Raw genomic sequence first — 10,617 nt, 5'->3', positions numbered from 1 at the left:
CTCCGCCACCACCTCCTCTTCCTCCTCCTCCTCCTCCAGCACCGCGTCCTCGTCCTCGTCCTCGTCCACGTTCTGCTCTATCTCTCGGAAAAGCGTCTCTCAGCGAGACGCGAGTCGTTTGCTCGACGACATGACGCGCGCGGTGACGGCGACGGCAACGACGACGACGACGACGACGACGACGACGACGACGACGACGACAACGAGAGCGTATACACCGCGAGGTCACGCGCCGTCCTTTCCGCGTTGTTTTACTTCCTCGACCGTTCTCACTCCCGAAGTATATATCTCTCTCTCCCGGTTCACCGAGAGAGACACGCACCACGAAGATGGTCGAAAGAAAACGTAAAGCGCGAAGAGCCGCACAACGCGTCTGCGCTGCTCGACTTCCCGGACTCCACTGGCCCGGCGCTCCTCCTCCCACGCGGCAGGCTCTCCCCACCACCGGCGGCACCGGCACCGATCTCCCCCCGGGCCGCCGCGCGCGCCCACCCCGCCCCTTCCTCGCTCGCTAGAGGCCCGGCGGCGAGGGGGAGGGGCTGCGTCCGGCCGAGGGGGCGGTCCCGAGCCGGCGAACGGCGCGTCCCAGCGGCTGGCCCGATTCGCCTTCGAGGACGCCGTGCGGGGCGGAGCCTCGGCCGGTCTCCCGTCTGAGCCCTCCCCGCCGGACGACGGAGCCGTTTCCGCGACGGCACGCCCTCCCGACGCGGGCTAACCACCTCCGGCGGAATCGTCGAGCTGGCTTTCCTCCTCCTTGTCATCGTGTCGCACCCGCCGCTACTACCACTCTTACACCTTGGCTTCGCGCACTCGGCCGTGGGGCCGCGCGAAGACGCGAGGAGCGTAGCGCGTCCTTTACGCGCGACGTACCCGTAGTACGTGTGTACGGATGTGTACGTGCGCGCACCGAGGGGGGCAGGAGGAGGACGGTGGCCGCGCGCACGACGAAAGGGAGATCGATCGACCTCCTCTCTCGTTGGATGGCCGGCGTTGGTTATACTCTACCTACGCCACCCTCTTCCTCTTTCTCCCGTTTACTCCCACCGCGAGGAGCACGCGTCGACGTTGCCGTCGCGGACGGATCGACGTTTCGAAAGCGACGCTCGAATCGTCGACGTTACCTGCTCTCCTCCGCGTGCCCCCGAGTACTCGCTCGCTTACCGCTTATCCGGCACCGAGTATGAGTCCTCCTACGGCTATCGCCTATGCTCTCCCGGCTTTACGGCCGCGCTCTCTCGATCGTCCCTTCCCCACCCACCCCCGAGGCGTACCGCGACTCTACCCGAACTAACCGCCTACGACTCTCTTCCGCGTCCTACTTCGACTTCGCCGAAATCATCGTTAAAAGGATAAGAAATAAGGAACCGACTTCGTCTTCTCGCCCGTACGTTCGAGCGAGACGAGATCGACGATCTCGTCGTTTCGATGGGATTCGCGAGTGAGTCGATGTTTACAAATTTCCTCCTTCCCCCTGCGATCGGAGAATTAAAGAAATTTACGAGCGAAGGGCCGCGTGGAGGAGCGTTGAAAATTTCGAGCGAAAGATAAAGTTTGTTCGGGGACGGAACGAGGACCGTTAGGAAGGTGATCGATCGACGTTTCTAGATAGGTAAGTACGTAGCTGCTATCTAGGCGTCTCGATCGATCCCGAGGAAAAAAGAATAAGAAGGAGTCGGATAACGCGTAACGTTTGAGGTTGGTTTACAAGGGAAGTTGGATATATGCTCGAGAGAGCGAGAGAAGGAGAGACGAGGAAGATTTACGGCGTGTGTTTAGGCACTTAAGGCAGCGCTTATACCCCCTCTCTCTCTCTCTCTCTCTCTCTCTCGCTCTCGCTCGACGTTTCCTCTTTATTATACTAATTTCTCGGGCATGTCAAAATAGCTATCGCGTAGCCGTGGGCCTTCTGAATTCTATTCGACACGCTGGGTGCCCCCGTAGTTGAGCGCATAAAGGGTCTCTCGTAGAGAAAATATGAAGCTTCCTCTCCCACCCCTCCCCTCTGCGATCCTTTTCTATCGCGTCGTTTCAGGTAGCCAAGAGCACGGTAACCGAGAGGGAGGGAGAGAGAGAGAAGAGGAAGACGAGTTCCACGTTGAGTATTTCGACCGCAGAAAACGAGCCAAGCCTCGAGACCCCCCGTTTCGCTTGGTATTCGAGCGCCTTTTAAGACCCAACGAGGATGCTTCGCCGTGTCAACGTCGCTTTTTCGAATTCCACTTCGCCAAAGGCGAAATTCGTGTTTGACCGAGCTCACGCGAAACGGATTCCTACCATCTCTCTTTCTCTCCCTTTTCGAGGCTCGTAACGACCTCGATTATCCGGCACGCGTTTCCTTTCAAGATAGAGAGATGGGATGCGTGCGCACTTCTTCCCGTCCCTCTCTCTCTCTCTCTCTCTCTCTCTCTCTCTCTCTCTCTTTCTCTGCCATCGAATCGCGATACATTCGCGTTGCCAGCGGCAACGGCAGTGGCATCGACAGGGGCTGCTCGGATGGAAATTGCGCGCCATTGTGCCGTGAAAAAAAAAGAAGAAGAAAAAGGAAGGAACGGAGAAAAGGGACGCGGCGAACAGATGGAATCGAGAAAGAGAAGGAAGAGGCCGGACGGTCGGTCCTCCTCCGTGCCGTCCTCCTAGTCGGACGACGGAGGAGGTGCACGCATGCGACGAAGCAGCGGGGAGGAAACGAAGTCGTTCGTCATCTCGCGCGCGCGCGCGAGACGAAGAGAGAAAAAACTGAGAGAGAGAGAGAGAGAGAGAGCGCGGTTAACGCTGCCGGAGGAAGTTTGGAGGAACGAGCCGGAGGAGGCTCGGTGGAAGCGGTAGGCCACCCACGCGGAACGTTCGAGATCGCTGACGAGCCAAGCAACGGCATCCCGACGAGTCTACTCGAGGAGAACCTTTTCGAGCTTCGGGAAAAATATCGATCCGTCTACTAACGAGCGGGAGGAGGGGATCGAGAGCTAATGACGTTATCCGATGAGTATACGAATCTTCTAGGAGATTTAGCCGGTCCGACCTCTTGTCACCGGTTAAGAATTAATATACGCGCGTAATCCTCTCTCGATGTATCGCTTCGACTTTCGCCGAACGGACGCGACGTAGCAGTACCTTCGACGGTGTCGTCTCGAGCGTAGCCTCAAAAATACAAATTCGAGCTATAGTTCATACTTAATGCCGAGATTATAAAGACGATGTTAATGCGGTAGGTAGAGGTAGGTGGCTCGCTCGTCCATTATGGCTACCGAGGAAGTTGCTTTCGAGAAGTAGCGCGGAGAGACGCGCGGTAATAAGCGCGCGAGCAAGAGAGTCGAAGGTAGTCGCAACGATGCGCGTCGTGTGTGGACCTAGATAAGCATCGTGTATCGCTTAATACCGCCGAGTAGTATCCGATGTAGCTGCCAAGACAGGTAGACGACGAGTGCCACCGACATAGGCGTCGCTTTTCCAATCTTTTCGAAAACTCTTTCGATCCTATCGTTTCGCCCGATACGTCGCGCGTCGCGATACGTAACCGCGGCGATCTATCGTCGCTCGAGATCGTCGAAGTACTTTGGAGACTCGATTACCGTCCGGTACGTCGACCGACTCGTCGAGTCTCTGACGGATCTCTGTAAAATCGTCGCGCCTATGGACGCGAATCCTCGTCGACAACGGCTACGGGACGAATCCGAAGAAAGGCCGAGAGCTTTGTACGGCGGCTATCGTTGGTGTCGCGTCTCGCGTTAGCAACAGCAAGAACGGCGGCAACGGCGACGGTAGCAAGACGGCAGCGGGTGTAGGTGTAGGATATACGAGGCGCGCGTTTAGCCGGAGGTTCCGGAAAGGGCCGGGGATCCACGCGCATCGCGCTAACGCGCTTTTAACTCGGTCCTCTCTCTCTCTCTCTCTCTCTCTCTACCCCTCCTCCTCGTGCGCCCACCTACCTACGCGAATCTCCTCTATGGCCGACCACATGCGGCGAGGGTGTCTGGTGACGCATTACTTTACCTAGTCCACGAGCGAACGAGTCCGTCCACGATCCTCTTTTTCCCTTTCCACTCTGACGCGCTCTCGATGCGACTCGAGTCGCGGCTCGTAATTAGGATCTACCGTATCGATTACCGATCGCGGAGACAAATCGATTTGGAATTATCCCACGAAGTACGAAGAAAGCGTACTTGGACCGTTCGAAGCGAGCCTTCCCGAGAGCACGAAGCGATAGAAACGCGGCTAGGAGAAACGTCAGCGATTCGAGACAGGGGCTATCGATAAATACGCGTCGGATATGCAGGACGAGAGACGACGGCTCAGCACTTTTCTCTTTCGGCCTATGCGGAGCATCCTGTCGATCCTATCTCTACCTGGTAATCCTCCTTCGCTTCCTCTCGTCCATCGAACCTGCCGTTCCTCCGCGTCTTCGACGTCGTTACGATCGAAGGATTTCCGAGCTTTCGACCGGCTACCTTCGTGCGTTACGCTCGAAAATAATTAACGATAATATATAAGTTAAAACGATTACGCGCGGTGGCGTTTCTCATGTTGGAAACACGATCGTGCGTGTGCGCGCCTCGTATGAGTTATTCATGGGACACGCAGTCCTCGATCTTACACCCTACACGTGTTCTAACGCCACGCACACGCCTCTTTTTCTTCCAATCCTCTCCGCCCTCTTTCTCTCTCTCTCTCTCCCCACCCCCTCGCTCTTTATCTCTATCTCTCGTACGTCTCGACTCGCGCTCCGTAATCTCGTCGATGCGCGCGTCGAAGAGAGACAGAGAGGGGGCGGGGGGGGGGGAGTAAAAAAAATATCCGAGCGAAGATTTAGCAAAACTCTTCTGGTCGAAAGTCGTTGGGAAAAAAGAAAGAAAAAAAGGAAAAATAAAGAAGGAGAGCAAACATAGACAGACTTTGCGTTAAAAGTTTGTCTTTCCTCTTTGTAAAGAGTTTCGAAGAGGAAACAGGCCGATCGACGGGCCGTCGTCCTCTCGAGCGCTCTCTCGAAAGTCGTCCGTCCGTCTCGCATCGTCTCCTCGTTATCGGCAACACGGATGGTGCTTTTTCCGTTGTTACTAGGAACGGCCAAGAGGAAGGTACGCGTTTACTCTTCGCTTCTCGAGAGACCCTCGAGAGATCGTAGAGGTGCTCGCGCGCGATGTGGACGTTAAAAAACTTTGTAACGTGTCTACCGGCTTTCTTAACGGACCCACCACTTCGAAAGGAATTTCCTCCTTCTACCCTTTCTCCGTGGTCCTTTATCAACAAATTTTCCATTTCCACTCGTGGTCGATAACGAAGGACTCGTCGACGGACCTCGTCTTCCTCCTCGATGCACGTCGCCGTTGACGTTTGACGTCCTCGTGCGAGCGAGCGAGGAAACGCAAGTAGCAAGTAGGTAGGTAAGCACGCAAGTAGATATCCGGGAAAGGTTTTGCGACGAATCCGAGCCGAGAGAAACGAGCCACCATCTCGGAGCTGCCGCTGCCACGGAAGATGCAATTATTTATGCGCGTATTAGTATTTACGTGGGTGCTGTGGGCCCCAGGGCGCCCCGCGGTTCGCAGGCGTGGATGCTTCAACCACTATTTGTTATTCTAATGCCGCATTATATATTTGTTTGGGCGTGGGCGACTTGCCCGAAGTGTGAAATACGTTGTAACGCGCACGGCGACGCTTCTTCTGGAATTCCATTCGTGCTCTCGCCTCTCTCCCTTTCTCTCGCTGTCTACCTCTACCTCCGCTTCTACCTCTACCTCCACGTTCTACCTTTTCTTTTCCAAACGCGTATCAAAGTTAATAAATTCTAGTCCTTCTTCTTTACCACCCCTAGACATCGTCGACACCCTAGCTCGGCTAACCGCACGTGGATTCTACTCGAAATTAATTTTTTAACCGTGGAGTCTTATTTAGTCGTTACAAGGGGAAGTTAGGTCGTAATGGCGGACATACGGCGCGCCTTCTCTCCTTTTTCTCCTTATGCCCGATCGCTCGGCGAAACCGTCGCGAGCGATATTGATAAAAAGTCTTGCGAACGGAGTATTTCGTACTCGAAGTGAGTTCCTCGAGAAGGAAAGGGACAAAACGTAGAAGAAGAAAGGTGGAGGGATAATGAGGAGGATGAAGAGAAGATCGGCATAATTCGCGCTCAAATATTGCTTCGAGAAACGAGGGAGAACGTTTCTGAGTAATAGCATAATTAGCGGAGAAGTGGAAGGGAGGAGAACGACCGGGTGTGCGTTCTATTAAGCTCTTGGAAGGCAAGCTGCTCGCTTCTCGATCACAGCGAAACGATCGAGGTGAACGTAGTAGTACCAAAAATGAATAACCTCGAACGCGCTTCCGCGCAACTCGTGATAATAAAAGGAGCGGTTGCTACTAATTAAGAGGCTGCTTTTCGCGGAACGTAGGAAAGAAAGGACGAACGAACGAACGAACGAACGAACGAAAGAAAGAAAGCACGAGGCGCGCGAAGGGAGAAAGGGGTCGTCGATTCTCTCCCAAGGGAGAAATCCGGGCTAGTTGCTTGACATCGAAATCCACTGACGTATCTAATTGAGGCCACTTTAGCGGGGGGTGGGTATAGCGAGGGAGAGAGAGAGAGAGAGAGAGAGAGAGAGAGAGGATGGATGGGATAAAGCTTAAGCCGACGGACCCACCGTAGGAGATCACCCTAGGCTTATAACTGCCGAGGAGGAATCTTCTCTATCCGCGCCACCCTCTCTCTTCGTGTGCCGCGAACACCCAGCTGCTGCCCCCGTCGTACTATCTCCGAGCGAATCCGGCGTAAATAATGCCGATTATCCCCTCGGCAATTGTTTTATCGACCGAACGTACCTGCACCAAGGCCGACCTTGTAATAGGAACGTGGCCGCGATCGATCGATTTTTCTTCTTACCTATTTCTCATCGCAAATTCGATTCTTCGTTATATTACTTCGAGCAGTACTAAGTATCTTCGTCTATAATTTCCAAAGATAAGAGAACGGCTTCGATCCTCCGACCTGTAAATCTTCTTCCTTACGTCTCTATTAGATCTTATCGATAATTAGGTATTTGTTCGGGCGAGCCACAAACTCACCCGCTCCTCTCTCTCTCTCTCTCTCTCTCTCTCTCTCTCTCTCTCTCTCTGCCGGAACACGAAGGGCAGCGCGAGGCGAGGCTCGCCCGAAAGATCGACCCTAATCTTTCTCGTTCGTTATTCCAACTCGGAAAGTCGAGCCAACGAAATCGTTTTTTTTCGAGCGTGTCACGATCGTCCGCTTCGACGCGTCGTTATTTGCGCTTCTGTATTTACTCGGGGATGGTAGCGACTCGCTGACAGTTTGTCCAAACAAAGGGAGATGCACCGAACGAGAGCGAACGAGAGATTGACTTTGGCAGCATGTCGGGCGCATAACAACGAGGGGTTTAACTATCGTTGCCCTCCAAGAGTAACGGTATATCTACTTACGCGCAGCAGCTTTCGTTATTCGTTCGGCTCTCCCTCTTCTCTCTTATCGGGGAGCCTAATCGAGGATGGCAAGACGTAGCACTTTCCGTAGGAGTAATCCTCGAAGTTGGACGTTCGCGAGAAGCAGCGCTATTCGAGCTTTCCATCCAGCGGGAAGGGGGGGGAGAGAGAGAGAGGAAGAGGGAGCGGGAGCGGTATTTTTCGGAGGGGTGTGCACGAAGGCTCTCCCTAGGAGGGATTTCGAGATGGCGAGGAGGAGAAAGAGGGATGATATGCGAAAAAGGGGAGCTTGGAATGGCGCGCCTTCCTCATTACGCATGCACCCCCGGTCGAAAAAGGGTCTGACTGACTGACTGACTACGCGTACACCTCCCTTCTTCCCACTTATGCGCCTCTATTATGTAGCCACTACTTCCATAGGTACCTATGTCCATGGATTCGTGTACATAGAGGCGTTAGCTGGCTAGGCATGTGGATGAAAGGTTGTAGGTAGGTACGTAGTACTAGCAACGTTTACCCAACGCTCGTCGAAATATCGGTTTTCTCCCGGCTTGCCGAACGAGGAGCGCCCGTGGAAAATCCTTTCTCTCTTTCTCCCTTTCCCCTTGTGTAAACTCGCTCTTCCTTCTACCACCACCACCACCACCACCACCACCGCCATCGCCACCACCACCACCGCTACACTACTACCACTACGCTACTACTACTGCTCTACTACGCTACTATTACTCCACCACTACCGCTACTACTCCACTTGCGTGTCCTCGGGCGAGCCATCGTTTCTCCCTCTTGCGACGCCCTAATTACGACGGCCCTGCCCTTCTTGCCCTACCGCTGCCACTGGTACTCGCTTTACCATAATCTCCTCGGTAATGGGGTTCGCTCTCGAACCTCTCTACGGCGCGGCGGCGCCAACAGCCGGACGAATGGACTTTCCTTTTCCTCCTGCCTTTTCGTCGACATCCTCGACGAAAGTCCACCGATCGAGTTTCGAGTTTTCGCAAAGTTTCGATCTTCGTCGGAGATCTCTCCTTCTCTCTCTCTCTCTCTCTCCCTCTCCGAATCGTACTCCACGAAACCAGTATCGTATTTTAGCGGATACGGGTTAAGGAGCTCCTCTCTCGTTTATCTCCTACCCCGACTTTCAAAGACCGATAATTTTTTTTCTTTCTCTTTCACGGGCATTGTGTCACAGCCATCTTGCTCCTCTTTGCTCGGACGGCTCCCCCATTATTCCGCCCGAGATTATGGTTATGATCGGTCGAAATAATAGGCTGTCGCGCAAACGTTCGTGTAACGAGACAAGGATGATATTCTCAAAGCTCCGAGGTAACCGATCTCTCTTTCTTCGAGAAACAATGGGTTCTCTCGCGGTCGCTACCGTACTCGTTCGACTGCTGCTGTGATCTCTTTTACGAACACCGACTGCTTCTTCAAACCGCAACGGTGCGTCAAAGTCGACGAGAAGAAAAGAAAATATGACGCTATTCCACAGTTGGCTGAGAAAGTAATAGAGAAGGTGAAAGCATCGGTGAAAAGGAAAGATCGAGCGCTTTTCTCGCGGTACGATGAAAGAGAAGAGATAAACATTCGAAAATTGCCGACAAACAACGTTTGGCGTGACCAAAACGGAAGAGGGGTTACGGAGAGGGTGAGTGAGAGGGGGGGGGGAAGGGACGGGGGAAAGACAAAACTACTACTTACTCGCTATACCTATACCTTTGGCTTAACCTCGCGTGTCCTAATCGCTTGTCACCCAAATTGGGCCAATTTCTATGGGAACGGAGACCATTATGCGCCGACTATAATTTTCATAAAATGTATGCCATCTAATAAGGAAGTAATTTGTTTCTCTATAGGTGGAAGAAGAGCCGACGAACCGCAAAATTAAACGTTCTTTCGCTTTTTTTCCTTTTTCTTTTTTCATCGGAACGATTAGGTCTTTCTCGGTGGTCTTCGATGCAAGCTGACTCGACAGGTGGTAATCCGCCTACCGTGTCGACGAGAAGAGCGTGTTAATTATTCTCGATAAATATTTCTTGCGAGTGATAATTCTTCGAAACTACGCGGATGGATAAATGCAATCGATCGATTAAAATTTTCTTCGGAACTACGTCGCCCTTCTTTGCTACGGCGCTGATGCTTTTTGATGAGAGGGAATCGTGCTGCCATCTACCGAGCTTCGAGAGAACCACCTGCTGAAACGAATGGAAGCTTTAGCCGTCGAGACAAAATATTGACGTAACGTTAAAAATGTATGTTGCAACGAGCAGCCGTGGGTTTGTTGGAACAATCGTCGCTGTTACGCTTAATTCTTTATACGACGAGTAGGAAGAGCTAGATAAAAATCTAAAAAAAAGGAGGACGCTCTCCGATCGCGCGTATCGTCGTTGATCCTCGGCATTAATAACGTTTCACGAGAAATCTCGAATTCTTGCCCCCTACCACGCACGACGTCCCGCTGGGGTTGCGTCTCTCTCTCTCTCTTTTTCACGGTTAGGGGCATACGTCACTGACGCATCTTCCCTGGCAATTCTGATGGATACCGGCTTTTCGATGGCAACAAAGGAATGTTGGTTTAACGGTGGAAGGCGTGTTTGTTATTTTGATGAGATATACATAATGGGATGGATCTTGGGTGTTGATGCATGGCGCGTAGCATGGTGCCGAGTCCAGAATCACGTTGAACCCAAATGAACCCCCCGTATGGGTCCTCCACGAGTTCCTCCACTGGCTCCTCTTCTTCGAGAACCCCGCGGACAGGGGCCGCTACACGTCCATCACACGTCACGCTTACCTTCGCAGACATATCTCACTGTTTGCCCTTCTGTTTCCTTTCTCTTTGTCTCTTCCTTTTTCTCTCGTCCGCTACACCAATCTCCCAATACACGATATTCTATTCGTTCGGATGGACAGACCGAAGGTAAGACCGTTTTTCATGAAAATACGAAATCTCTCGAAAGAAGGCAACGTTTGTCAAGCGCGTGCAACGCGGATGATCGTGGCTGCTGCCATCGACGATAGATCCGGCTGAACGAACGTACTCGTTCGATCGGTACTCGAAGAGAGAAAAGCTAGAGGGATACTTGTTCGGCCGATTCCACCTACAACGCCCTTGTCGATGTCTTTCATCAGTCTTCCCTTCAACTCACTGTCCAATTTGCCTCGCTATTTTCGCCACCTTATGAT

The sequence above is a fragment of the Vespula pensylvanica genome, chromosome 4 (assembly GCF_014466175.1).
Source record: "Vespula pensylvanica isolate Volc-1 chromosome 4, ASM1446617v1, whole genome shotgun sequence".
In the NCBI taxonomy this organism is placed as follows: domain Eukaryota; kingdom Metazoa; phylum Arthropoda; class Insecta; order Hymenoptera; family Vespidae; genus Vespula; species Vespula pensylvanica.
Note: the sequence above shows the minus strand (reverse complement) of the source record.